This window comes from Odontesthes bonariensis, chromosome 2 (assembly GCF_027942865.1).
Source record: "Odontesthes bonariensis isolate fOdoBon6 chromosome 2, fOdoBon6.hap1, whole genome shotgun sequence".
NCBI classification, from domain to species: Eukaryota; Metazoa; Chordata; class Actinopteri; order Atheriniformes; family Atherinopsidae; genus Odontesthes; species Odontesthes bonariensis.
Window position 1 is genome coordinate 32,214,044 of NC_134507.1, and position 12,973 is coordinate 32,227,016.

At 45.7% G+C, this 12,973-nt stretch overlaps 4 non-coding genes and 1 pseudogene across 4 annotated transcripts; all 5 read left to right on the plus strand.

Moving 5' to 3' along the window:
* Positions 1-5,481: 5,481 nt before the first annotated feature.
* On the plus strand, positions 5,482-5,659 carry LOC142370619 (U2 spliceosomal RNA; annotated as a pseudogene).
* A 364-nt stretch (positions 5,660-6,023) lies between these two features.
* LOC142401485 (5S ribosomal RNA) lies at positions 6,024-6,142 on the plus strand. The gene has a single exon (XR_012773140.1). It is a non-coding gene; the product is annotated as a 5S ribosomal RNA (ribosomal RNA).
* Positions 6,143-11,345: 5,203 nt separating this feature from the next.
* Positions 11,346-11,509, plus strand: LOC142366257 (U1 spliceosomal RNA). The gene has a single exon (XR_012766766.1). It is a non-coding gene; the product is annotated as a U1 spliceosomal RNA (small nuclear RNA).
* Positions 11,510-12,057: 548 nt separating this feature from the next.
* LOC142366130 (U1 spliceosomal RNA) lies at positions 12,058-12,222 on the plus strand. Its single transcript, XR_012766724.1, has one exon. It is a non-coding gene; the product is annotated as a U1 spliceosomal RNA (small nuclear RNA).
* A 549-nt stretch (positions 12,223-12,771) lies between these two features.
* Positions 12,772-12,935, plus strand: LOC142402058 (U1 spliceosomal RNA). Its single transcript, XR_012773278.1, has one exon. It is a non-coding gene; the product is annotated as a U1 spliceosomal RNA (small nuclear RNA).
* The last annotated feature ends 38 nt before the right edge of the window (positions 12,936-12,973 follow it).

Consider the following 12,973-nt stretch of genomic DNA (forward strand, 5'->3'; position numbering starts at 1 on the left):
TCATGGTCTGGAGCACTGCGCTCACTTCAGCATTGGCGTATATTTTCTTTTCATCCAAATCCAGTAAATCCAGCCCACTGAGAGACGTCCCCCTGCTGAGAGCTACATAAGCCATACCTGCTTCAGAGACTTTCTGCAGGGACACCACGGCTGCATGTGTTGTGAGGCCCTGGGTTTTATGGACAGTGCAGGAGAACGCCAGCCTCACAGGAAACTGTCTGCGTAGCACTCCGTTCTGTTTCAGCTTCTCCTCTGCTCTCTCCATGTAAACCAGATTGGCAGATTCTGGAGCTCCACTCTGGATTCTTGCTACACCTGTCTGATTATCCATCCTTAGGCCCAGCTTAGTGATGTGTTGATCATCCTCAGAAGTCACTATGTACATCAGTGTGGCAGAAGCACCGTTAACCAGACCGTTCTGAATGTCAAAGTTTCTGGTGAGCATGACACGAGCACCTTCAGCAGCTTTCAGAGTGTGGGCTAAATCATTTCGGCCTCCCTTACATGGTGTGTCTTTACGGGCCATTCTGCCTGTTCGGGATCTTTCTGGAAGTCATCTGCATCCATCGTGATAATGTTGGAATGGAACAAAGCCAGTGTCGCTGAGTTGTGTTCATCAACCAACTTATTGGTGGGGAAAATGTGCAGAAGCTCAGTGGGACAAAGAGCTGGTTCAGTGATGGCCTGTGACAACAAATCTCTGTCAGCCGGAGACAGCTCGTCTACCTTTGGTTTCACCCCAATCCTGTTCAGCACGTCTGCAAAGGCAACATCATCCTTCTGTCTCATGATCTCAGTCAGAGTGATCATCTGAAAATGTTCCTGCCACAGGTCAGTATCTGCTGGATCGTGTACACACTGTAGCAGTCACAGTGCCGTGTGGATTAAGAGTTTTTCAAACTTTGACAAAACCAACATTCCTGTGGGGGATGTTTACGTATGTGGATATAAACCAGATCTTCATTTTCTTTCCACAAAGGAAAAAGAGACAGAAACTGCCTAATTTACAACACCCTTAAGAGCTTTTGGGGAGTCGAACTCACTCTTGGAAAAGTGGGACACTTACTATCTTATCTAGACCATAACTCGAAAGTTGACACTTTAACACCCCTTTTCACCAGCAAACCGACCAGATGGCTACATACAAACTGAGAAGACTTCATAAGACTCACTTTTAGTCGAATCTTAAAACTATATTAAATGTGTTTGATAACCGTGTACAATTTCTTTCAGGTTTCCAGCTTGATCACAAGACGCATATAGAGACAATTTGTACGATTCTGGCTTAAATATTGACAAAGAACTGATCTTGGTGGAAAATGCCCAACCTGCCTGATGGAACCACATTGCCCCCTAGTGGTCTGCAGTGTTGATTAGTTGAACATTTAAATCCCAGAGGACTCAGTAAAATGGACAATATATGCAACTAGTAACTTCTAACGATGTCCCTTCGGTATCTATTTGGTATTTGTTTAGTGTCCCCATTGTTAACACAGAAGATGAACATTGTGTGGCTCACTATTCATATGTCACGATTTCATGGATATTCATCTGAATTTTGAAAGTCATAATTGTCTTTATCATGTGTGTTATTTTGATGTCTTTATATTACAAGTCTATGTTATATCTTTAATCTGCATATCTTAACAAGATGTGGTGTTTTCAGAATCACCGAGACAAATGTTCTATGAGATGGGAGTAATGGAGAAATAAGAGTTTTCTTTGTCTCATCCAGAAATCCCCTTTAGCACAGATCACCTTACACAGACATGCACACAGTTCAAGCATGTCATTGGCTGAAAGAGTAGTGTAAGCCCCGCCTCCGAGAGTCAAAACCCGGAACCCGCGGAAAACACGCTCTCTGGCTCTCGAGTGCTCTCTCTAGTTCTCTCGTTTGCTGGCTCGCTTCAGGCGTCTGCTCTCTTGCTTCTTGCCTCTTGTTCCAGAAGGGTTCCAACCCAGAGTTTCAGAAGGAGATTTGAGCAGAGAACAGCTGCTCAGAGACTTTTAGAGATGGTTTAAGCAGAAGAGAAGAGCTCGCCAGAGTTTGGGAGTTTTCCCATAATCTCAGGAGAGAACGGAAGGACGTGTGGATAACGATGCAGCGGACGACCGGAGGAGACCCTCCAGAACCCAGTGAGACCCCGGAGACGAGAAAGAAAGACCCGAACAAAGAAACAGATTGAAATACTCTGAAGATGCACGTTTTACGTGTTTTTGCTCGTCCCTCGCCATCCACGTCCTTCTACGTCGCACGTCCTAATCTCCGCTGTTTCACGCCATCATCACCTTTTCCTACCAAGAAGCCAACTCCAAGCAACCTTTTATTAATCTTCTGTGAACTTAAGTTCACTTCATCAGAGAAGCAACGGACCCACTGACACTAAGAAGATTCGACCATCTAACCCCAGTCCTCGGCACCATCGTTTCGGTTTCCCGGTGAAAGAAGCAACTGAGAAGTCCGCTAAAGTCAGCCACCACAGCCAGGAAGGCCCAGAGAGCGGAAGAGAAATCCCCTCGGACCCGCGTTGCCGCTGCCGTGTTCCGAACCGGCTAAGCACAGTAAGACCGACCCGTTTTCACCTTAAAGTGGGTTTGATGGATGTCTCGAGGCTTTCACAGAATGATAAATTAATCCGAAATGTCAGTATTTAGCTTCAAATAGTCAGCCAACCCAAACTATTTGAATACATCCAGTATCTCCCCATTCCCCATATTTTATTTTCCATTCACTAAGTGTTTTATATAATCACCCATATTCAATGCATCTCCTGTTTGTTTAAAGGTTCATGTCTAAGATCATATCATTGTAATAAACAGCTCATATATCTATATATATGTTATAATCACAGATTGTGTCATATGCTTTCTTTACGTAATGTCTGTCCAACCAAACGAGAACTTCACGAAAGTAGCGAGATATGAGACTGAATATTAATTGAATATTAATCGAAAGATTAATTTAACACCAGGATCGTAAGATTTCGAACAGTTTTCCTACCTGACTGTGACTTAAATTAAGTCAAAACCTAGGTAGGTGGTGCCCTGAATTCGAGGTAAGGTTTATTTGAGACTGTAAGAACATCTCATAAATCCTTATATTTAATAGGTATATAAATACCCGGTAACGCTACAACACAGAGGTTTAGACTGGCGCACAGGCGGCAGCTGATAGAAATCTCCAACAGCTAAAACTGACATTCCACCAAACGCTCTCTGATTGCTTTGATCTGTTTCAGTCGTGCGTCCACATAAGCAAAAAGAGGCTTTGAAACCATGGAGATCTCATCGATAATGATGATTTGAGCATTAAAAAGTTCAGATCTGAGTTCATCCAGTTGGTTAGACAGAAACATTCGGCTAGCAGTCCTAAATTTAGACTTTGAGAAAGCCTTTGATCGGGTCTCGCACCAGTACCTTTTCCAGGTACTGCCAAATATGGGGTTCCCAGAAAGGTTTATAGCTTGGGTGGGTCTGCTGTACCGGGGCATTACCAGCAAATTCCTTGTTAACGGGCATCTGACAAAAGCAGTAAACATCCACCGCGGTGTCCGTCAGGGTTGTCCGTTATCTGCCCTCCTCTACATCATCTGTGTGGAACCACTGGCACAGAGCTTGAGAAGGGACCACCGAATCAATGGGGTGAGAGTCCCGGGGAGCGGGGGACTATCGACAAAGTGTGTTTTATATATGGACGACGTGAACATTTTATGTACAGACCTAATATCCATCAACAGGACTCTGGACTTGACTGACTGGTTTGGACGGGCCTCTGGGGCAAAACTAAACAGAAACAAGACCCAAGCCCAATTTTACGGGCCATGGACAGCGACTGAGACTGCAGGACTCCCCGTGACTATAACCCAGACAAAACAGAAAATACTGGGGATTAATTTTGACAAGGAAGGGGGAGGGACATCAAACTGGCCAGACGTGGTAGGGAAAGTAAAGCAAAGACTAGGATACTGGGGACTTAGAGGACTGACCATTGAAGGAAAGGTTTTAATCATCAAAGCCGTGATTTTACCTTTGCTTTTACTAATCAGTTCTGTTTTTATCCCACCTAGAAAAGTGCTTTTAGACCTGGACCGAGCCATTTTTTATTTTCTGTGGGGCTCTAAGTGGGAAAGATTGAGGAGAGATGTAATGAAGAAACAAAAAGAGAAGGGAGGAAAAGGAGTGCCTGATTTTTATTTGTTTTTAGGAAGCAGATACACTACACTGCACATCCTACAGGCCACAGACCCATCCGGAAACCCCAAAACTAAAGCAATGACACGATTCTGGATGGGTTCTTACCTCAGAAGACTGAAGATTTTACCCACCGACCTAAAAGTGCCTGTGTCTTTTAGCCTGCCACCATCCTATGCTTTTATCCAGACGTTCTTAAAGCATTTTAACTTGGAGGCAGAGGAGTTGCATGTTTTAACAAACCACCGCTCTTTGATTTCTGTTGTGCAGGAGCGGGAACCAGTGAGTCCAGTGCGTGGGCTCGCATTCGGCGAACCCTCAACAGTTTGGTGCAACGTCAACCATTCCGCTCTCCCAAACAGACTCCGGGACCTGTCGTGGATGGTGGCTCATGAGATCCTGCCAGTCAGGTCCGTTATGCACTCCCGGGGCATGTCAGCAATCTCAACCTGCCCGCGACCTGGTTGTGGCGCGCCCGAGTCGGTGAGGCACCTGCTCTGGGAGTGCAGCGCTGCTGCAGACCAGTGGGCAACAGCCGGCTCCTTGCAATTCCCGTACTTGCCAGCAAGGGAGGTCCTCACAGCACAACTCGTGCTCTATGGGGTGAGCCAAACAAAAATGAAAAAGAATGACTTTGCCAAGCAGTGGCTCACCCTAGCCGCCATCAAAGACGCCATGTGGACCTCCAGGAACTTGCTGGTGAGGAAGCGCATGCAGATCCCCCCCGTGGCTGTGATCCGGATGGCCGCAGCGGCGGCTCAAGCGGCCAGAGCTGCAGGCGGCGGGCCTAGGACACATCCACAAAGAAGAATCGCCTCTGTGCCCATTCGGATGAAGGAGCCGGAGCTACACACAAAAAGGTCAAAGCAGCGACGGCCTGGCTCTCCGGGTGAGGCAGGTGGGAAGGAGCAACAGGGTGGGGATCTCCTCTGAGCACCACGACAGAATCCCAAGAGACCTATTGTTTGGGGGAGCGAAATGAGTTTCCCTGGGTAGGGACTCACTGCGCTCCTGCACAAAAAAAATGGACTTGGAAGAGAGCATTTTAACTAATGCACTCCTTTTTAAAGACACTCAATACAAACTGCTACTCGCATGAGAACTACTTCACATGTAGCTTTTACCTTAGACAACATTGACTTTATCTGTAATATCCCATGAAAAACTTGTTTTATTGTTGTTGTTTTAAATGTGGTTATACAGATTACACTTATTTATTGATGTTTTCATCCATAGGTAAAATATGTCTTAAATATGAAGTTTTTATGAAAATGTGATGTATTAGTGTCAATAAATTTTTTCAAAAGAAAAAAAATCTGTTCTTATCAGTTTAATATCTGATACGTCCTCTATATGAGGACTACATATTAAATGGATTTTTAGGCACAGGGGTTGAAAAAGGGGCTTGCTCCGTTCACTCCATGCATCGTCCCGATACTGCAGTGCCGCCGGGAACGGTGCACTCTTCCCAACTCTTGTGAAATAACAAAACCAGCGGTACATGGTGGTAGTTTCAGGGAGCCGTTGTATCCTGACTTCTAAAATAGAACTATAATCTTTAGAAAAGACGCAGCTTATGAGCATGTCGTGGGATTGAGCTTCCCTGGTTTCCCTGTATGACCATGAACACCAAACTACACACAGAGAACAGAGGAGCTTGACAGACACACACTAAGTTATCTGAGAGTCCCATTTTCAGCTGCAGAGAACAATCACATCAAGGAAGTCGATGTGCAGGCTCAACATCAGCCTCTCAAGCCAACTCTCTGGTAAAATAGGGGAAACGTATGGTTCCAGCACCTATGTAACACATATTTGTCAAAGGGACTGTGGCTTACGGCCACACCGCCCTGAACACGCCCGATCTCGTCCGAACTCGGAAGCCAAGCAGGGTCGGGCCTGGTTAGTACTTGGATGGGAGACCGCTTGGGAATACCAGGTGCTGTAAGCATTTTTCTCTTCTCTTCTCTCTGCATGTCTTTTGTTGAAACATCTGTTGATCACCCTGTGATCCATCTTGCTGATCCTGGATCTGCTAAGGTGTCCCAGGTCATGGTTGCCTTTGATCCTCATACATTTAACTTTGTCCTGACAAAGGAGCAGTTCCAAAAAGTCAAACAGGGACTGCCTTTGCATTTGACGCAGTCAAACTGCATCCGCCTGTGTTCGATCAAAGTATTCCAAGTCTTTTGTAGTTGGAGTTCTTTGTATTTAATTTTTCCTGTATTACCCTCTTTTTTTTTTTCCCAGGTTTTTGCTTTTTGAACGAGTTTCAGCTGAAACAGGGTCGGTGTCGGTGTTCCGTTTTTTTTAGAGGAAGGTAAGTATCCCTTTTTAGTACCTTTTTATCCACTTTTTACTCTTTTATTGGGTTTTAGTGTGATATTTATTATTGTTCTTTTAAGCATTTTATTTAAAAACTGTTTGTAGTGCCTCCATCATGTCGGCTAACTATGCTGGCATGAGGAGGCACCACAGCGCTAGATTTTTATTTAAAGAAAGAGAAGGAAAGTTTATAGAGATGTCCAGATTGGACTTCTCTCGGAAGCTAATTCAAAACATATTGAACTTCAAGCCAGACGATTTGAATTGCATCCTGTCATTGCCTTTTAACAAAGATTTCGATGTAAGTACCGGGAGCAGTACCACGAGTGGAAGACCCTTCAAGACTTTTACGATACACTTGCACACTGGTGGGAAATGGTGAAGGAAAAGACCCAGACTTTCTTTAGACAGGCAGGTAGGAGAAAAAAGAATAGGGAAAACAGACGCATGATTGGACTGCAGAAGCGACTACAGCGCTACAAAGAAAATTGTAAATAAAGGGGGGGCCATTTCAAAGCTAACAAAAGAGAACGGGTGCACAGTTGATACAATGGAAGAAATTAAACAAGCTGTTGAACAATTTTATCTTCACAAAAAAAAGACAAGACTGACTTGAAGAATTGGAGACCGATTACACTTTTGACCTCCCGAAAATCTCGGCATAGTTTGAACACTGGGCAAAACTAAACAGAGACAAGACCTCAGCCTAATTTTATGGGCCATGGACAGCGACCGAGACAACAGGACTCCCCGTGACTATAACCCAGACCAATCAGAAAATACTGGGGATTAAATTTGACAGGGAAGGAAGAGGGTCATCAAACTGGCCAGACGTGGTAGGGAAAGTCAAGCAAAGACTAGGATACTGGGGACTTAGAGGACTGACCATTGAAGGAAAGGTTTTAATCATCAAAGCTGTGATTTTACCTTTGATTTTACTAATGACACGACCTGGCTCAAAAGCCGTATCAAAAAGGAGGAAGCACACGGTATGTAAGTTATAAGGAAATCAAATTTATTTAAACAATTCGAACTTAAGCTACGAATTCAACAAAAGTAAAACAATGGGATGTGGCAATCAGTCATCAGTAGTGTAGTGGTGTTATGGAGCATAAATGTGCGGCAAAGGTGTTGTATGGTGCGAAACATATCAAAAGGATAAAGCAAACAATCCCAAAACACAATGCTGTTCTCACAAACCCAGCCAGGAACCAAAAGGGAAGAATTAACAAAATAAGGCGGCTTAAATCCACTCCCACAGATGGCCAGGTGTACGAGCTGCCGCAATCACTGCTGCACACTCCAACCAGCTTCCTGGTCTGAGGGAGGAGACAAAGGCTGTGTTCAAAACCGCCTACTTCTCCTACTATTCCTACTAGTCATACTTTTTTAAGTTCCCGGATGTACACTAGATACATACTAGATTCGCCGAAATGTTGAGTATTCATCATGAGGTTACTCGTCACACTCAAACTACCCAAGATGCAACGTAATTTGACATCGCCCATCGCCATTTGAACGGTCAAATTCCGTTAACGGGACGAGAGCAGTCAAAACGGCATAACCGGAAGTGCGTTGCTCACTGCGGCTAGCTTTAGTAGCGCCGAATTCGTGAGAACAAAATTATAAATAGCCGGTATTTTGTCAGATTTTCAACACCTTGGGGGTCTAAATGACTACTTTCTCGCCTGAAAATGTTTCAAATGTTGCTAAAGTTATATATTTACAGAGTTTATAGCTTAAGCGAAATCAGCTTTTCAGGCCGGCTGATTTCGGCTCGGGCAGGAGTGAAGTGCACTGTGTGTAAACGCTCTGCATACTGTCAGATCGATGAGTATGCCGTTTTCAAGTATGTAGTATGTAGTAGGCGGTTTCGAACACAGCCAAAGAAAGAGGGAGGAGAGAGACATGCCCAGCACAAGCCCCAGGGGCTGTGACACCCTCCCCCTAAAAAGAGGTTCAATATAGGGAACCGAAATATGTTTAAAACCTAGTAGGTACAACACACAACCAGCACTATTAAATGCTCAATGAAAAGTTATCAAAAAAAACAAATCAGAAAAAAAACACTTGCCCCATTAGGAGTTTAAAGTCCAACCACTGCCATCTGCCCCCAGCACACCAAACTCTTGCTCCTCAGCAACAGAGATTTGCCTAGGATTTCTGTGAGCATTTAAGAGGAGAAAGACAGGAGGTAGGAACAGACACCGCAAGCGGAACTGGAAGGGTATATCAACCGATCAAAGTTGTCCTAACACACCAGGTCCCTCGCCAACCCATACTTCTAATGGGCCCGAGAGAGGGCATCCGCCACCACATTCTCTGATCCTTTTATGTATCGGATGTCCAACCCATAAGACTGCAACATCAGAGACCATCGTATCAGTCTCTGGTTTGGACACTGCAAGGAATTCAAAAAGGTTAGTGGATTGTGATCCGTGTAGACCACCATGGGTGTAGTGCCTGAAACTACATACACGTCAAAATGTTTCAAAGCCCATATCAAAGCTAGTGCCTCCTTTTCGATGATTGAATAATTTAGTTGGTAGGAGTTAAACTTTTTGGGAAAAAAAACTCACTGGCTTATCAACACCCAGATCATCAGCTTGCAATAGAACAGTACCTGCACCCACGTGACTCGCATCTACCTGCAGTGAAAAAGGGCGGTCAAACCGTGGTGCCTCAAGAACAGGAGCTGTACATAACAAGGCTTTAATGTTCTCAAAAGCCTGTTGACATTCAGGGGTCCATATATACACTGCCTTTGCCTTCAAAAGGTTAGTGAGTGGCGATGCAACAGTGGAAAAATTGCGACAAAAACACCTGTAGTAACCCACTAATCCAAGAAACCGCAACAGTTCCTTTTTCGTGGTTGGTATTTTCAACCGGGCTCACTTTAGCAGCCACAGGACGGACGCACCCCTGACCCACAACTCGTCCAAGATAAGTCACTGTCGCCTTGGCAAACTCAAATTTTGAGAGGTTCACGGTGAGACAGGCCTCAGCCAAGCGACCGAACAGCGCCCTGATGCGCTCGACATGCTGACGCCAAGAGTCAGAAAACACCACCACGTCATCCAAATAGACAGCGCAACCCTCCAGGTCCCCCAGAACACGAGTCATAAGGCGTTGAAATGTCGGTGGCGCATTTCTCAAGCCAAAAGGCATAACCTTGTAAGAAAACAAACTGTTCGGTGTCACAAATGCAGAAATTTCATGGGCCCGCTGAGTTAAAGGGATCTGCCAGTACCCTTTCAATAGATCAAACTTACTTACAAACTTAGCATGACCAACCTCATCTACACAATCTTCCATACGAGGAAGTGGGAACGAGTCAGGTCTGGTGACAGCATTAACTTTCCTGAAGTCAGTGCAAAACCTTGGTGTGCCGTCTGCTTTGGGTACCATGATGCAAGGCGATGCCCAGCTTGAGGAGGATGGCTCAGCTATTCCATTCTCCAACATATACTTAATTTCGGCATCCAGATACCTGCGTTTTTCAGCATTGACACGAAAAAAACATTGACGAATAGGCTGAACATCTCCCACCTCAATATCGTGTTCAATAAGGAGGGTCTGAGTAGGCGTATCACCAAACAAACATGGAAAAGACCTAATCAACTCTGCCAACTCTGCCCTTTCTAACTCTGGCAGATGTTGCAACAATGCCTCAAGGTTACAGAGAGCCTCAGAGTTTTTCAGCCGCCCATGTGTTAATGCTTGATCAACAGCTGGTAACCCATCCGCCTCCACCTCACTCACCAACAAAGGTGTAGTGACCGCTGATGCTCTAGTTGCTAAACATGCTGGATGAGAATTCGCCGCGATAACCTGTGCACCATACCCAGGTGATTTTGACGCACGCTCATAATATGGTTTTAACAGGTTCACATGACACAATTGGGTGGTTTTCCTGCGCTCTGGAGTCGAAATCAAATAATTTAAATCAGAAAGCTTCCTTAAAACTGTGTGTGAGCCATTAAATTTGGCTTGAAATGGCGAGCCTATGATGGGCAACAGCGCCAGTACTCGATCACCAGGACTGAAAACCCACCGTTCCGTACGTCTATCATAGAGCTTTTTCATTTTTCCCTGCACATGCTCCATTTTCTCCCTGGCCAGTTCGCCAGCTGCATAAAGTCTACGCCGAAAACCATTCACATAGTCTAACAGGTTCCGGGGAGGGTCCTCCCCCATCCACTGGTCCCTCAAAATGGCTAACGGACCTCGTACAGTATGGCCGAACACCAAGTCATTTGGGCTAAACCCTGTACTCTCTTGAACTACTTCCCTAGCCGCAAGCATTAACCAGGGCAAACCCTCCTCCCAGTCACCTTCCATTTGAATGCAATAAGAACGTAGCAACGACTTCAACGTTTGATGGAAACGTTCTAATGCTCCCTGACTTTGTGCATGATAAGCAGATGCTTTGTTATGCTTGATGTTAAGCTGCTTCAACACTTGAGAGAAAAGGTGTGAGGAGAAATTCAAACCCTGGTCACTTTGAATGATTATTGGAATGCCAAATATAGAGATGAATTGTGACAACACTCTCACCACCGACCTAGCAGTGATGGTAAGCAACGGGTATGCTGCTGGATAGCGAGTGGCTTGGCACATTACAGTGAGAAGATAGATAGTACCGGATTTCGAGCGAGGGAGGGGGCCCAAACAGTCCACGATTAAGTGCTCAAAAGGTTGATTGACTGCTGGAATTGGTAATAGAGGAGCAGGTTTTAGAGTCTGATTGGGCTTACTTGTTAGATGGCATGTGTCCGGCCGAGTGAGGCACCTGGAAAAGAGGTGTCAGCCTCTGACAGTTCCAACTCATACTTACCTGGCAGGGGAGATACCATGATCAAGAAGGTGGTTCACCCAGGACGAGGCTCAGCCATTGCACACCGGCTGTACTGACCCTTGCGAATTCCCCAAATGTGGGAATCTTGACTGCATAATTTCTGGTAGTGGGGAACTGCGTTTGCGCTCTCCCCTGATTTGACTGTATAACGTAAATATCCCTGGGCAACTCTACCTTGGTTTTTGTCCTGGCGTTGCTGCTTTAAGGACACCTTTCCATCTTTAAAACCCATGTTTTGCAAGGTTTGCTGAATGCTGCGGCAGGTCTGCACAGCTGATATGCAGCTGCGCAGTTGTCAGGTGAGGTCATACGGTGCAGTCACCCCAGGCAGGTGGGCGTTGCCTTAGTGATGGCAACAACGAGATGAGAATACGGCAGCATTTCTGCACTGGAGATATTAAGCCGTGAGGGTTTGGCTCAACTAAGAATTTTCCCAGTGTGGGTGGGTGTGGCTCTAGAGATGGGGAGAGTGGAAAAACTAAATCAATTTGTGCTCCAAATTCCTTGGTTGTTGAAACAAGAACTGATCAGAAAGATGAAGAAAAGCCGGACTGTTTTAATCTGCAAGCTTTTCAGATTCAGGTTAGCTGCTGGCATGGCACTGCAGACAGTTGAATTTGCTGCACCGTCCGGCCGAGTGAGGCACCTGGAAAAGAGGTGTCAGCCTCTGACAGTTCCAACTCATACTTACCTGGCAGGGGGAGATACCATGATCAAGAAGGTGGTTCACCCAGGATGAGGCTCAGCCATTGCACACCGGCTGTACTGACCCTTGCGAATTCCCCAAATGTGGGAATCTCGACTGCATAATTTCTGGTAGTGGGGGACTGCGTTCGCGCTCTCCCCTGATTTGACTGTATAACGTAAATATCCCTGGGCAACTCGACCTTGGTTTTTGTTCTGACGTTGCTGCTTTAATGACACCTTTCCATCTTTAAAACCCATGTTTTGCAAGGTTTGCTGAATGCTGCGGCAGGTCTGCACAGCTGATATGCAGCTGCGCAGTTGTCAGGTGAGGTCATACGGTGCAGTCACCCCAGGCAGGTGGGCGTTGCCTTAGTGATGGCAACAACAAGATGAGAATACGGCAGCATTTCTGCACTGGAGATATTAAGCCGTGAGGGTTTGCCTCAACTAAGAATTTTCCCAGTGTGGGTTGGGTGTGGCTCTAGAGATGGGGAGAGTGGAAAAACTAAATCAATTTGTGCTCCAAGTTCCTTGGTTGTTGAAACAAGAACTGATCAGAAAGATGAAGAAAAGCCGGACTGTTTTAATCTGCAAGCTTTTCAGATGCAGGTTAGGTGCTGGCATGGCACTGCAGACAGTTGAATTTGCTGCACCGTCTGGCCGAGTGAGGCACCTGGAAAAGAGGTGTCAGCCTCTGACAGTTCCAACTCATACTTACCTGGCAGGGGAGATACCATGATCAAGAAGGTGGTTCACCCAGGACGAGGCTCAGCCATTGCACACCGGCTGTACTGACCCTTGCGAATTCCCCAAATGTGGGAATCTCGACTGCATAATTTCTGGTAGTGGGGGACTGCGTTCGCGCTCTCCCCTGATTTGACTGTATAACGTAAATATCCCTGGGCAACTCTA